General features: G+C 44.3%; 1 protein-coding gene across 1 annotated transcript in view; it reads right to left on the bottom strand.

Annotated features, from left to right (window-relative positions):
* Window positions 1-3,679: 3,679 nt before the first annotated feature.
* Window positions 3,680-16,329, bottom strand: part of LOC147453165 (uncharacterized) — a 65,508-nt gene continuing 52,858 nt past the window's right edge. Inside the window, exon 3 of the transcript XR_015188948.1 lies at window positions 3,680-4,277. The gene's annotated coding sequence lies outside the window, so the exon portion shown is untranslated. The remainder of the gene's footprint in view (window positions 4,278-16,329) is intronic.

Below are 16,329 nucleotides of genomic sequence, written 5' to 3'. Positions count from 1 at the left end.
GTGGAGGGCATGCACAATAGGGACCGGTATCGTTGTAAGGTTGGAGCTTCAGGTATTGGAATGTGTTATTTGAAATCCCGCACCTCCTTGTACATACAATTTCACTATGATCATTGGATGTGCAATCTTGGAGTGTGGACTCCCTTACAGAGTGTAGACGGCGCTATTGCAAGCTTTGACATTGCAGTGAAGATACCCAACAATGCTTTGGAGGCAGTCCAAGTGAGCAAGCATTGGACTCTCAGTAATGTGCGAGAACATTTGGTTATTATGGGCCAGAGGCCTCTCCATGCACTTCCATCCATCAGTACTGTCAGCCTGGCTATGGCGGTCCACTAATGGCCCCTATATCTGCATCCCATAAAGCATAGATGATTGAGACCAGAGGCCTCTCCATGCATTGAGACCAGAGGCCTCTCCATGCATTTGGTTATCATTGAGACCAGAGGCCTCTCCATGCACTTCCATCCATCAGTACTGTCAGCCTGGCTATGGCGGTCCACTAATGGCCCCTATATCTGCATCCCATAAAGCATAGATGATGTGACCAAAGTATCAAAAAGCCATAGTTTTGTTCGAGGTACTGAACTTGCGAACATATCCTCTCCATCTTCCCTTAAGTCACATATGCTCTCGTTAGTCTAGTCTCTGTTGCTCTCCTCAAAGAAAACACTGGGTCACTAAAGACCACACCAACTGAAGTGTATGCATCTGTATATTCAACTGTCTCCTGACCATATGCAAAGGTAGGTGAAAATCAATTAACCCACTGTTTTGTGGTGTTGAACACCATAACCTTGGTCTTGCCAAGGCTTGTCGATAAGCCGCTATCACTAGCAAATGTGTGCAATGTATCCAAATCTCGTTGCCTCTAATAAATCTGAGATCAACACGATATCATATGCATATATATATATATATATATATATATATATATATATATATATATATGTATGTATATATATATATATATATAGACACATATGTCTATGTGTATATATATATATATATATATATATATATACATATACACATAGACATATGTATGTATATATATATATATATATATACATATATATATATATATATGTCTATGTGTATATGTATATATATATAGATATATATATATACACATAGACATATGTGTCTATATATATATATATATATAGAGAGAGAGAGAGAGAGAGAGAGAGAGGAACTCTCCCTTATGGAATTGCTTAATGAGTACCCCCCAAAGGCCTTATAAAGGGCATTTTGTTTGAACAACAAAATTGCCCACAAGTTGAAGTCATAACAGGCTGTGTTAGCGCACGCCGAGAAACACACGCCAATCGGGCAGCTTACTTGAAGCAGCCAATTTAGAAGGAGTATCAAGATTGTGGAGGATGGTTGGAGCACCCTCTAAGAAAACATGAGTCACCAAACTCGGCATTGTTATGCATGTTTGCTAAACATGGGTCCCACATCAAACAAGTAAAAGGCCAGACAATGGTGCCTATAGAGGGCCTATAGGGGAGCCCTTTATTCACTCCACCCTATTACAATATAAAATTGCTTGCACACACACACACACACACACACACACAGAGAGAGAGAGAGAGAGAGAGAGAGAGAGAGAGAGAGAGAGAGAGAGAGAGAGAGCTCAATGGGGAAACTCTATTCTTATTTGTTCTCTTTGAGAGCTATCCCAACGAGATTTAAGTTCAAGGAATGATTAATTCTCATTGTCACTTCAAGATGGCTATGCAATAGGAATCAAACTTGCTTACATGTGTCCTTTATGACAAGTGAAAGAGTTGAGGTCTAATGTGTGTGAGTGTTGTCTCTCTCATCTCCCTACAAGCGGGGCTTGTCCTATGCAAGTGGGAGGTGCAACTTGGCCACTTGGGGGTCCATAGCAACCTTAGAGATTATATTGAATGTCCTAAAATACCTAGAGTTGGCAATAGACTTTTTCATTAATCATAGGCCCAATGGACTCTAGCACTATCCTTTGGAGGTTTAATGAAGCTTTACCCTATGACCATTTAAAGCTTCATTGAGTTCACATTGCTCTTTGGTAGACTCTCTCTCCTCATCGTCCCTTATTGAGATAATCCCAATAGCACATATTAATATTTTAACTCTTCCTCCCTTTATCTTCCCATTTTAAATGGCCAGTTTAATATGAGAAAATCATTTCAAAAAAATTAGATATTAGATGCATGAAACATCTCACCCTTTGAGTGCATTCCTAGAGGAAGAACAAGCCCTCTCTTGGAATTCCAAGATAACATCCTCAAAAAATGGCATGAGGGCCATTCACCTAAGGTTGCAACTTCTTTTTGCACACTTCATGGTCAACTTCAAGAATTTAGAGAAGATTCTTTCATGTCAAAGGCTTATCTTTTTATTGCTCCATTGGGAGCTACAAAGCTGATTTGTGGCCTCTTAAGTTCAATAGCAAGAGATGAAGATCATATGATATGCATGATGCATATGGTATTTTTAACATCCATTTGGGAATGTAAAAATTATGTATTCTGACATAATATTCCACCCACACTTTTTTAAACAATTTTTATTTGAGCTCAATCTTGGCTTGGCTTTATGTTAAAGTCTAGCAAGGTTTCCAAAGTTACTTCATTTTTCAAATAGACATAGGGAGGAACCTTATGCCCAATGAAAAGATGGGAGACATGGCAATCCTTTAAAGGATATGCCAAAGAAATCAAGCATGGTTGAACTACCCAGCTCTAAGGTTTACCTGCTCCAACTACAAGACCCACAAAGAAGTATTCAAAAGCAACAATGAGAGTGGGCATTTCTAGTGCCTCGTATGTCATATAGCACGTTCACCAAGGTGGCCAAGACAATTACTACTTGTAATCAATGACGGGAAAAACATCTCACCCTTTGAGTGTATTCCTAGAGGGAGAACAAGCCCTCTCGTGGAATTCCAAGATACATCCTCAAAGAATGTCATGATGGGCCTTTACTCAAGGTGGCAACTTCTTTCTGCACACTTCATGGTCACCTCCAAGCTATTCTTTCAATGTCAAAACTCTTAATTATTTATCGCACAAGTAGGAGCGACAAAGCTGATTTGTAGCCTCTTAAGTTCAATAGCAAGAGAGGACGATTCATATGCTATGCATGATGCATGTGGTATTTTTACCATCCATTTGAGAATGTAAAAATAATGTGTTCTAACACAATATTCCACCTACACTTTTTTTACTAATTTTTTTATTTGAGCTCTAGCAAGGTTTCCAAAGTTACTTCATCTCTCTCAAGTAGCTTCATCTTTCCAAGCAACATGGTTTTGTTGTCTAAGATGTCCTCACTCTCAGCCTCATGTGTCTTTGAAAGCACCCCAAGACATCCTGGCTAAAATAACTGGATGCTTTTGACGGTCTTTTATTGCTTCAAGATCTCCGCACATTTTTATTACAAACTGGAGGCAATTTGACATACCTAATAGAAGAGTACCTTAGTTGTATATGGTCACCTTTCATATAACGTGCACTAAAACGATGCAATAATTTGAAAAATGACAGCATTGTGAGGTCATTGCCTCCCAATGGCTTGAGAATTATGTTTCCATCATACCCAACCATACAAAAAGGAATGCTAGGGGTATCCCACCACCGATGAGTCAAGAAAAAGTGGTATACTTGAAAACCTTTCACAAATAAACTTCAATAATCGGTTAAGATTAAATGCAAATTATCCACTTTACAGTCTTGATTCCAAGCTGCATTCCTAACCACTAAAACCAGGCGGTAGCAAGAATACTTGGGAAGACACCCTGCAAGCTAAATCCATTCTATTATGAAACCTTGAGGGATGGCACTATGGATTGAAAAAGCTATCACACATCCATATCCATGAATCGAGCCTCAAGAAAGGATCAACATGGAGCTGCATAAGATCATGACTGTACAGAAGTAAAGGTCAGGCTCTACTAAACCAATCTAAACTTTGGTTAGTGCAGTAAAATTCCATCCCAAGTCAACCATCAATCTAGTAATCTAAAAGGAAATCCTAGATAGGACCTCTCACCAGAGAAGCCCAAAACTTAACTCTATTCTGACTACCCTAATTGAACCACAAAGTCCATAAGCAGGAAGAGGACGTTACAGCTTTATAAAATTCACCCCCCAGCCACCGCAGTCTTCCCCATCATTCAACCATCCATAACTTTCAAAGCATCAGTCCACACTGCAAAGCTAGATAAAATAGAGCAGAGCTAATCGGATCTTTTTCCCCAAGCTGGGCTCATCCAACTGATGCTCCTAAAAATACGCAAATCAGCAAATCTAAGTACAAAGAAAGCCAAGTTAACAAGATCCGAGGTTAGTTAAAAAATAGAACTCTAACAAAATGAGAGTACGTAAAGACCATTAAAGCATATCAAAGGAGTTATGTATTGAGCTTCCCCCCCCCCCCCCCCCCCCCGCCCCCCCGGGGGGGCTCTTCTGATCCTTCTCCTGCCACGCGCAGCCTCTGGTCGGCTGCTCGTGCCTCTCTTCTCTCCTCTTAGCCACTCGACGTAGCAAACACGAATGGCGGTTCCTGCTCCATCCTAGAGGGACTCTACTGAAGTCCCCCTCGCCCAACCCCGCAGAATCGACTATTTGACTTGCTCTTTTGCAATTAGAGCAAGCGAGCCTCACAACGGAGGTGGCGTGTCTCTAGGCCACCTCTGTGCTTTGCAAGCTCATTGGCACTCGACCTAGCAAAGGCAAGGTACAAGATCTTCTCCAGGCCCGCCTTCTTTCAGAGGTGGGAAATATCATTGATGTGCAGATTCCAAATCGAGTTGGAGCACCCCCAGATGGGAGCCAAGGTCATTGCGATGAGCCCCTTGGCCATTTGCACAGTCAGAGCACACTTCCGACAATGGCGCCATGGTTTTGACCCTGCATTAGATGGTCTTGTCGAGGAAGTAAAGCTGTCTGTATCAGTTTGCTTCCATGGCTTAAGGAGAGAGTACCTCCTGATTCTATCCAAGATTGGTTTCAAGTTGGGGATGTTTTGGAGACTCCCCGCACGGCAACTTCAATGGCTGCCAAGGCAGCAGGTATCCCTACCATACGCGTATTGGTTCGTGATACCCACACCCTCCCGAAGGTCATTGTGCTACCTTGGGGTAATGCATGGTGGCTCAGCCAATACTCGGGACTCCTGAATCAATGTTTTATGTGCGGAAAGATGATCCATCTTACAAAGGCTTGTCCTCGCAAGAGAGCCCGCCCAGCTCCCCAACCCCAAGCTTTTGGGGTTGCCAGGCGCAATAGACCGAGACCTAGAATAAGACCCATGGCGCATAGGCTAGTACTTCTGTAGCAGGTGCTCAGTCTTCGGATGGCTGGCAGTACATTTAGGGACGTCGCCGCTAGGGTCAGGCCCATCAGATAGATCCCCCTAGACCGACCTATGACAAGCCAACATGTCACGTGCACATGCTTCATCAACTTCCAGAGCCAGTTTTGGATGTCTAGTATCATAGGAGGATTAGTACCGGTAATTTTGTGAGCCTGTTCGTAGGACCTGCATATCCGGACAAGTCCATTACATTAGGTTTTCCAGTTCGAAACCCTCTTGCATAAATGGTTTGTATACACGTTTTGACAGATGTTATTACAGTAAGGTGGACATCTGGCATGACCAGCATGTAGTTCTAGACTACCTCTCAAGTGAATGCTATGAGTGTGGTAGAGCAAGAAGCTAAGCAGGAGGAGATGTTTGAAGATGATAAACTCATAAAATGTTATGGACATATTAATGGTCAAAGGATCATTGTGTTGTTTGATTCTAGAAGTTCTAAGATGTCATAAGTGAATATCTTGTGAAACGTGCACATCTTCAGAATTCTCCTATCCCCACCCTCCCGGTGCAAGGGTTCTCTAAAGGCATGGACGCTTCGCTTTTTCAAGAATGTGATGATGTCAAGTTGATTATTCAACAAACCCACTTTACTCGTCGTTTTGTAGTCTCGAAACTTGCAGGATGTGATATCATTTTGGGCATTAAGTGGTTTTTCATATTCAAACCCATTATCGATTTGGACAAGCTCACGTCTCTTATCAAAGATAATGTATCGCAGTCCGTCCTCATTCGAGGCGAAAGCGGTCTTCCCTCTCCCCCTCGCATCTCTCATGTCCAGGCAAACAGAGAACTACGTCGAGGAGCCCAAGCAGCGGTCATCTATGTCAACCCCACATCAAGGAACTTCGGTATTCTTGACAGGTATAGTGAAGGTTTTGTTTAAGTCAATTCGGTGTTTTCCCAGGATCATCATTCCCCTACACACCCTCCCCATCGACCTATGGACATTGTCTCTGACCAATTGCATGACGAGGAACATGTGGGTAAAAAGTTTTCTCCATCGAATCAAGAGAAGCCAAGGAGGTTTCGCCCTTCCAAGGTACGGTCTTTTGGTTTACCACTTCTCTTTGTTCGTAAAAAATCAAACTCATTTTAGTTTTGTGTGGCTTTCAGGGCACTCAAGTCAAGGATGGTCAAATTCCGAAAGCCGAGACCTCACATGGCCGTTCCTTTGGAGCGTCCACAAGAGGCACAGCGAGTTTCCGAAGTGGACCTGTCAAATTGTCGCCACAAGCATGGACTTCCACGAAGCAATCCAAAAGAAGAACCACCAAAGATCGTTGTCACCAAGTTGAAGCGTTTTCGAATGCTTCTATTTCAGTTTGGCAATACGAAAGAAGCAAAGCAACATTTCCTCAAATTCAAGGATCGAGGGATACATGAAGATGGTTGGGTGGACGAAGGCTTCTTCATCCACTATCCAGATTTGCTAGCTTCATACAAGGAGGCCATGCAGATCGGTAACCGTACCTCACCTTAAGCAGGGGTGGGTTGTCACGTGCACATGGCTCTGTGTGCCACGTGGATATACTTCATCGACTTCCAGAGCCAGTTTTCCCCTTCTTCCTCGATAGAGATGTCGAGTATCCTAGGAGGATTAGTACCGGCAATTTTGTGAGCCTGTTCGCAGGACCTGCATGTCCAGACAAGTCCATTAGATTAGGTTTCCAGTTTGGAACCCTCTTGCATAAATGGTTTGTATACGTGTTTTGACAGAGTTATTACACTGCGGTGGGCATCTGGCATGACGAGCATGTAGTTCTAGGTTAAAAAAATCCGACGTGCCTGACCGCACGTCGATTGGATTCCCATGTGGGCGGATGTGCGACAGTTGCACCCAAATTTAGACCCCCTTGACCTATTTTTCATAAATTATTTTGATGATTTATTTGTTGGAATTGGTGGACGGTTTGCCCACCCAGATAATAACCAATACTTGAGCAGCAAGCGAGCTCCCATTTGAAGACAAGTTGCAAAAGAAAGGAAGCGCTTAGTAGAAGAAGCAGATCAGCATTTTGCACAGCAGCCAGCCTGCCGTTTTCAGAATTTGCAAATCTGCCAGCGTTTTCTGTCCTCAACCCCTAGAAGTTTTGGGAAGGCAACAGATCAGCCAGCATTTTCTGTTTTCAGCCCTTTTGCCAGGAGAATCCAGCAAATCAAGCCAGTGTTTTCAATTTTCAGCCCATTGCAGTCCGATACTTCGGCAGCCCATTGAGCCACCCCTTGGCCATTTCCTCGCCGGCAGTGCTCCATTGTTGTCCATCATCGCCCTCGTCGAGATCTGTGTTTTCAGCCCATCATACTTCTCACATTGTGAGTGCAAATCAGCCCGTGGTGGTCATCCACAATTCCCACATCGAGAAGGATCCAATGTGCATCAAATCAGCCCCGGCCTTCTTGAGGAGTTACCGCGGTGATTTGTCGTCGTCAAGTCAATAGAATCTGCATTGAGGTATTGCATTGTGTATACATTCCATTTACGCAATCTAAAGCAAATACCACATCGGCAACAGTGTGGGGGGTCCTTGAGTGTCATGTGCACATCTAACCCTATGTGTACATGGACAAGCTACTTCATGACAAGGGTTCAGTCCAGTTTAGTTAGCCTAGCTTAGGAAGTGTTCTCGCACTTTTGTGAGTGTTCGCAGACCGTGCATGTCCAGGCACTTAGAGTAGATGCATATCCTCTAGTTGCACACAACATGATCATCAACCTTACCATCAAATTCCATCAGGAGCATTTTACAGTGCACAAAACCTATTTTTCCTATTTTAGCCATTTTCACTTATTATTAATAAGTGACTTTGTTGGGAAACTGAATAGGGCAATTTGGCCAGCACTAGTGTTTTTCTGGCAGAAGAGGCAGCAGCCACCCACTGAAGTGCACCTTCTCAACAAGACTCCCCGGTAAGACAGCTAGCGTTTCTTCATCAGATCAAGCCTAGCGTTTTGCTACATGATTCAGCCCGACGTTTTGCAGTTGCAGATCAGCCTGGTGATAGCAGACCACGACAAATCCCTTAGCGTTTTTGCAGCAGGACATCAATCAAGCCTGGCGTTTTCGGATTAGCAGGACAACCTAGCGTTTTGCAGATTCCCGACAACAAGCCCCTTTTCTGCATCACCGTTTTCAGTTTTCGGCATATAGACTCCGTACCGCAGTCCCCAAACCTCGGAGATCTCACCTTCCCGCAACAGATCCTCGCCGCACGGTCAGATCAGCAAGAGTTTGCAGATTCAGCCCGCTATTTGCAGATTTCAGCATCTGCATTTTCAGCGCGTCATCATCACCGTCGTCACCGACATAAAGTCAAAATTCAGCAGATACAAGATTTGCAGATTTCAGCCCTTAGCGTTTTCAATTTTCAGCCCGTCTCATCGTCATCATCATCGTCACCAAGTCCATTGCATTTAGACCATTGTATGAGGATTGTGCAATCAATAGCATAGACCTCTCTCGCCATAGAGAGTGGGGCCCTTGGAGAAGGGTTTGACAACATTCTGGTGTTGTATTCTTCTCTCAGTCTCTCAGTCTAAGCACCTTCATTCACAGTGTTTACCACTTTGTTTGTGATCATTTGCACTCTCTCACTAAAGGAACGGAAGGCTCTCCCTTCCATAAGTAAAAGGAACCCTTGAGCACAGTTCAAAGCACTCATCTTGAGCAAAGTTCAACATTCATTTCGCTGCACCTTACATTGGTATCAGAGCTTTGGCAATGTTCTGTATCGCTCAAGGAAAGAACCACAAGATTTATTTATTTTTTGTTGAGGTCGCACGTAACTCAAGTCCACTTGGGCATGTCGATTCCTAATCGTATTTTTGAAGAGTGACAGGAAACGAAAGAAGGGCTTGTCCAGCCTCCCCTTGTTTCTCTTTTCACTCATTGAGAGCGGACCGTGCACTTAGCGGCCGGCCAATCGACGTGAGGTGGGAAAAAGCAACCTTGGTGTGAGCGCAAGGCCGCCAAGGGGTGCGCCTGCGGGAAAGAGAAGAGCTCGGGTAAGAGAAGATCCTTCTCTAACACAGATTGCAAGCGAAAGAAGAACCTCCAGAACCTCAAGACCCTCAAGAACGTCAAGAACTCAAGAACCTCAACAACCCAAGAACCCAAGCCCCACAAGAACCCAAGTTCCTCGTGAGCTTAAGAACCAAAGGATCTTAGTGTATGGTCATCACCCAAAGCGGAATAGATACTTCGCATGAAGGTGATGAGCATGAAGAAGGTGAAGAAGAATTTTCCCCACCGGGAGGTTTTTTCGACCCTCCCCCTTCCCCATCTACGCCACGGATTGTATCAAATCCGATGGAGGCTTTGGTCAAGTCGATGATGGGCATGATGTTACAACAAGAAGCAAATTGCGTTGCCTTGGAGCGCGAGCGCGAAGCACGCAAAGAAAGAAAGGTAATCTTAGATCGCGAGCACGAAGAAAGACGAGCGGCCTTGGAGTTAGAGCGTGACGCGCTGAGAGACCAACGCATGCAAGAGATGGTCCGACAAGTACTCACCTCGAAACCCGAGCCGACCAAAGATGTTGATAGTTCATCAAGTGGCGCAAGCCGAGATTGGGACTCCAACAACCCCGTCACAGAGAAGATCACGTTCAGTAAGTATGATGGTAAGATGGATGCTAGTGTTATTCATTCTTGGTTGCATCAATTTAATGCTTATTTTACGCCAAATAAGAAGATAGGAAATAGCAAGGTTTTGACGGCAGCTATGTACCTTGCCAGTGATGCCATTAATTGGTACCACACATGGCAAGAGGCACAGTTGACCTCGCACCTAGAGAAAGCTGAGGAAGGCTGTTTCAATTGGGCCGACTTCCAAGACAAGCTCTCAAGGCGCGGTTTATGCCACCACAGTACCTAGCACGGTTGAAAGACGATCGGTGTAGTCTCAAGCAAAATGGTATGCCAGTTATGTTTTTCTCTAGTCGTGTTTTGCAGCTCGGCACCCAATTACGCAAATCGGATGATGAGCCTAAGGAGGCTTTCATTTTCGGGTTGAACGACTATATCAGGTTTGATGTCGAAGTCTTCGACCCAATTGATCTCAACAAGGCGGTAACGATTGCTCTCGCACAGGAGATGAAGCACAACAAGGGAAAGCCTAAGGAAAACAAGACTTCTCCAAGTACCACTCAGACTTCTCACAACGGTAAGAACGGTAAGAATGGTAACTCTTCTAACCAATCTTCCTCTAGTCTCTCAGAAAAGAAATCTCCAAATGAACCTAAGGGTAAAGCTAACACAATTGCTACACCTAAGCTCGCTCCAAATGAAAAGGCAGGAATTTTTTTTTTAGGAGGATACATCACGTCGGAAGAGCAAAGCATTTATTCTAAGGAAGGTCGATGTAATCATTGTCACATCAAGGGTCACATAAAAAGAAAATGTCCTAAGCTTGACTATAATGAATCTAAAGAACCCAGAGAACCCACTTCCTCTGTCAATGCAATAAATGAGAACACGAGTGTGACCCAAGTTTCTCATGATCCTCCTATTGATGAGTCTCTCATTAAGTGTTATGGTCATGTGAAGGGTCATAATTTTGTCATATTGTTTGCAAAACCTAGGCAGTATGCATGATTTGATTAGTGACTCTCTTCCTTGACAAGACACAATCTCAAAAGGAGCACAAGAAGGATTGAGCATCAAGCATCCGCATTTCCATTGTGAATTGCCACAGTTGATAGATTTAGATCAGAAAGACAAGTTTCGATTCCATGGTTTGTGTGTGTTTGTTGAACGGTTTGGCACTCCGTCTCTATGTTCATCTACATTGCATGCACACGCTTTTAGGAAGACTAGCATTGTTCTAGTCACTTTACATGGAATGGGTGTTTTTGTGTCGAAAGTGGTTTCAAGAATTTTCATCCTCAGAGATTCTTGAAGAAGGTAGCCGCATGACTATAGACGAAGGTGAAGCATTTAAGGAGCCACAAATAACTCTGTGTCGCTTTCGGCGTGGCCCAAAGAAGCAAACGTTGTAGACCTTTATGAAGTTCAAGTATCGCATGACCCACACCTCAGAGTGGGCCGGTGAAGAGTCCTTTCCAGGATTCCAGACGCTATTGGCGATCTCCCTCGACACCATACAGTTCGGTACCAGTACCTCACTTTGAAAACGAGGGGATGTCACGTGCACATCTAACCTATGTGTACGTGGACAAGCTACATCATGACAAGGGTTCAGTTCAGTTAGCCTAGCTTAGGAAGTGTTTTGGCACTTTTGTGAGTCTGTTCGCAGACCGTGCATGTCCAGACACTTAGAATAGATACATATCCTCTGGTTGCACACAGCATGATCATCAAATTACAGTCAGAACCCATCAGGAGCATTTTTATAGTCCATAGACCTATTTTCCCTATTTTAATTCTTGAAGTTACAAGAAGCAAGTGTCTTTAGTCGTATAGACTTGAAGAGAGGGTATCATCAAATCCGCATAGCTCCTCAGGATGTACATAAGACTTCATTTAGAACAACCTTCGGGTTATATGAATTCTTAGTGATGCCTTTTGGACTCACTAATACACCAGCCACTTTCAACAGAATGATGGATAGAATCTTCCACTCATATAGAAGATTTACAGGAGTTTTCTTCGATGACGTCTTAATTTTCTCAGAGACGAAAGAAGAACACTATAAGCATCTCGCATTAGTGTTCAAAGAATTATGCAAACACAAATTATGTGTGAATGCTAAGAAGAGTGAGTTCTTTCTGAAAGAAATTCACTATTTGGGCCATATAGTATCTCACAACTAGGTGAGAATGGACCCTGATAAGATTCAAGCAGTTGTAGAATGGCCTACGCCAACTACAGTACATGACGTACGAAGTTTTCTCGGCTTCTGTTCCTATTATCGGCGTTTTATTCGAGCCTTTGCCGCCATAGCAGGTCCTCTCCATGATCTGACAAAGAAGCGGATTCCATTCCATTGGGGGCCTGGACAAAAACAAGCTTTTGAAAAGCTTAAGTATCTACTTAGTCACGGACCTGTTCTCACTGTCCCTGATCTTCGCAAACCTTTCGAGGTGTCCTGCGATACATCTGGAGATTGTGTAGGAGCAGTTTTGAACCAAGAGGGTCACGCCATACCCTACGAAAGTCGGCGCCTTAAAGATGCAGAGTTACATGCTTCCATTTATGAGAAAGAGCTAATGGCAGTAATTCATGCTCTTTCCATTTGGAAACATTATCTGTTAGGAGCTGATTTTATAATCAAAACAGATCATTCAGAGTCTTCACTACTTTCTCACACAGAGAAAGATATCAGAAAAGCAGATGAGATGAGCCAACTTTCTTTTAATGTTCCATTTTCAGATTTTACATACTTCTGGAACAAAGAATGCGGTTGCAGATGCTCTCTCCAAGCGTCCAAAGATCAATGCAATGACAACAATTTATCATGAGGAACTAGAATCTCTTAGTGAGATGTATCTAAGATCCAAACTTCGCTATAATTTGGGCAGATCTGCAAGCTGGTCACTCCAGGCCACCTTATTCCATTTGGGATCATACGCTATATCGTCAACAAGCAATCTCCATAGCTCAGCATTGCTGCTCTCTCTCTCTCTCTCTCTCTCTCTCTCTCTCTCTCTCTCTCTCTCTCTCTCTCTCTCTCTCTCTCTCTCTCTCCCCGCCGCCTCCCTGCTCGCCATCGCGCTCCCCCCTTCTCGCACCCTACCCCCCTACCTACCCGCTTGCCCATTGCCTTGCCCGCTGCCTTGCCTGCCTGCCTGCCCACTTCCCTTTGCCTACCTCCTCGCCTACTCCCGGTCCTACTTGGCTGGTCTCTCCAGCACCTTCGACATGCTTGGTCCAGCAGAAGGCCTTCGTTCGTCGACGCCACTTCGCCCTTTCTTCACAGCCGCAGACACTGATGGAGGCTCATGCTCCACCTCAGAGCCACTCTCAAGAAGCCCCCTCGCCTGATCTTGCAGAGCCCACCATCTGACTTGCTCTTTCACCCATAGAGCAAGCGAGCCTCGCAGCAGAGGTGGAACGCCTTCAGGCGACTTCTGTCATGTGCAAGATTCTCGACACCAAACCCAACAGAGGAGAGGTGTGTGATCTTCTCCAGGCCCCCCTTCTCGCAGAGGTGGGCAAGATCTTGGATGTTCAGTTCCTCTGTAAGGTGCAGCGGAATGATTGTTTGCGCTTTCCTCAAGATGAGTGCTCCGAACTGTGCTCAAGGTTCCTTTTAGTTCTTATGGAAGGAAGAGTCTTCCTTTCTTAATGGAAAGTGCTATGATCACAAACAAAGTGAATGGACATTGTGCATGCAAGTATGTGAGACTGAGAGATAGAGAGAGAAGAGAATACGACACCAGAGACGTTGTAAAACCCTCCTCCAAAGGCCCCACTCTCGTCGGCGAGAGTGGTCTACTTATTGATTGCACAAAGTGGTACAATGACGATGCATGGAAAACTGATGCAACTTGGGACTATGCCGGTGACGACGACGGAGATGGCGATGACGACTTAAGGGCTGAAATCTGCGGTCTTCTATCTGCTGTCCATAAAAACGCTATGGCTGAAATCGGGGACTGATTTGGGGCTGCTGAAAACGCTGTTTTGGCTGCGTTTTTGGAGGCTGAAAATGACGATCCTCTGCAATGTCTAGGGCTGAATTCGCTACTGTTTTGAATGCTGAAAACGCTGCTGCACTTTCTCCACCGAAGGCTGAAAATGAAAACGCTGGCAGCTTTGGGTAGCGTTAGTAAAAACGCTAGGCTTCTGGGAAAGTCGGCGACGACTGCAATGCTGAAAACGCCAGCTTGTGTGAGGGGAGGGCGATGACAAAAACGCTGGGCTGAAATCGGAGAGGAGCTCGCCAAGGGAAGCTTGGAGAGGTCTTGCTGAGAGAGGGGGAGTAGGTGCTGCCTAGGGGCCTGTTGTGCTCCTTGCTCATCTGCCAAAAGAGTGCTAGCTTTGGTTTTCTTATATATTTTCTTACCCAAATTGCCCTACCTACTTTTGTTGGGAAGTCACTTAAATTAATAAGTGAAAAATGTCAAAAATAGGGAAAATAGGCTAAATGCACTGGAAAAATCCCCTAACTGTTTCTAATGGATTTTGATGGGAATACTGATGATCATGCTGTGTGCAACCAAAGGATATGTATCTATACTAAGTGACTGGGCATGCGCGGTCTACGAATAGACTCACAAAAGTGCCAGATCACTTCTAATGTAGACTGACTGGACTGACTGATCCTTGATCATGTTGTAGCTTGTCCACGGACACATAGGGTTTGATGTGTCACGTGACATCCCCTCCTTTTCAAAGTGAGGTACTGGTACCGAACTGTATGGCGTCGAGGGAGATCGCCAATAGCATCCGGAATCCTAGAAAGGACTCTTCGCCGGCCCACGCTAATGTGTGGGTCAGCGATACTTGAACTTCATAAAGGTCTGCAACGCTTGCTTCTTTGGGCCGCGTCGAAAGTGACACAATGTCTTCTGTGGCTCCTTCAATGCATCAACTTCGTCGAGAGTAATGCTTCTTTCTTCTTCAAGAAACTCCATGGCTGAAAATTCCTGAACCCATTTCCAACACAAAACCATGAACATACCTATTCCATGTAAAGTGAGTGGAAAAAATCTTGTCTTCCTAAAAGACTGTGCATGCAATGTAGATGAACAAATAGACGGAGTGCCAAACCGTTCACCACACACACGCAACCAATGAGATCGAATCTTTCTCTTCTGATCTAAATCAATGAACTGTGGCAATTCACAACGGAAATGCCCATGCTTGGTGCTCATATTTTCATGTGCTCGTTCGGAAACTGTCATGCCAAAGAAGAGACATGGAATGTGACTTCCTTACATACATACTTTTCAGCTTTTCATGAGAAATCCGCATACATTCGTGCTCATCCATGAGAGAAACGTGCTCAACATACAATATGTCATGCCTAGGAAAAGGGATCACATAACGATGCTGACGAAAATACAGAAACGGTCACGAATGAAACATTCGAACAATGCGTGCGTATCAATCATGCGAACACATAATACTTCCTGTGAGGGTTCTTTGGACCTAGGCTCAAGAGCCAAGATCGGTTCTTCCTAAATGATCGAATCGTCCTGTGGGGGTTCTTTGGACCTCGACTCGAAAGCCAAGATCGGTTCTTCGTGATTGATCGAATCTACAACGAGGTTAGTTTCGCTAGAAAAAGCATCCAGTAACACATCATCCTTCTTGTGAACAATCACATCTTCTTCATGCAACTCATCATGCTTGTGAGAAATCACATCTTGATCATGCAAATCATCATGCTTGTCATTGTCAACCAAATCATCATGCTCATCATTATCATTCAAATCATCATGCTCATCATTTTCAATCAACTCATCATGCTTCTCATTATCATGCAAATCCTGTGTGTCATGCGTTGGAGAAGAAGAGACTGAGAGAGTCTCCTTTCCCCAAATCTCTTGCATCTTTGCTTGAACTTGAGAATGGAGTCGCCAGAACTCTTTGTTTTGTCGGTCGCTCTGTTCTTGTATTGCTTTGTTCTCTGCTTGTCTTTCTTTGTTCTCGCGATCAAATTTTGGTTGTCTTTCTTTGGCTTCCGAGCGTGCTTGCTCGTGCTCATCCGCTATGTCTGCCATTCCTTCTTTGTATTCACGATCTATGGCTGCCCTTCGTTCTTTGTAGGCCTTTCTTTCTGCTTCTCTTTCTGCTTTTCTTTCATCGCGTTCTAACTGTCTCTCCATAAACAATTGCTCCAACTCCTCCATAGGAATCAGTGCAATCCTTGGTGTAGATGAGGAGGGGTCGAAAAAACCTCCTGGTGGGGAAAACTCTTCGTCGCCTCTCTCATGCTCATCACATCCAAGCGAAGTATCCATTTCGCTTCGAGTGATGACCATCCAATGAAGTCTTGGGTTCTTGTGGGTTCTTGTAGTCATGGGTTCTTATTGTTCACGAGGAACTTG

The sequence above is a fragment of the Adiantum capillus-veneris genome, chromosome 8 (assembly GCF_014529385.1).
Source record: "Adiantum capillus-veneris isolate H3 chromosome 8, ASM1452938v2, whole genome shotgun sequence".
Classification (NCBI taxonomy): Eukaryota; Viridiplantae; Streptophyta; class Polypodiopsida; order Polypodiales; family Pteridaceae; genus Adiantum; species Adiantum capillus-veneris.
This window is presented reverse-complemented; position numbering and strand designations above follow the sequence as displayed.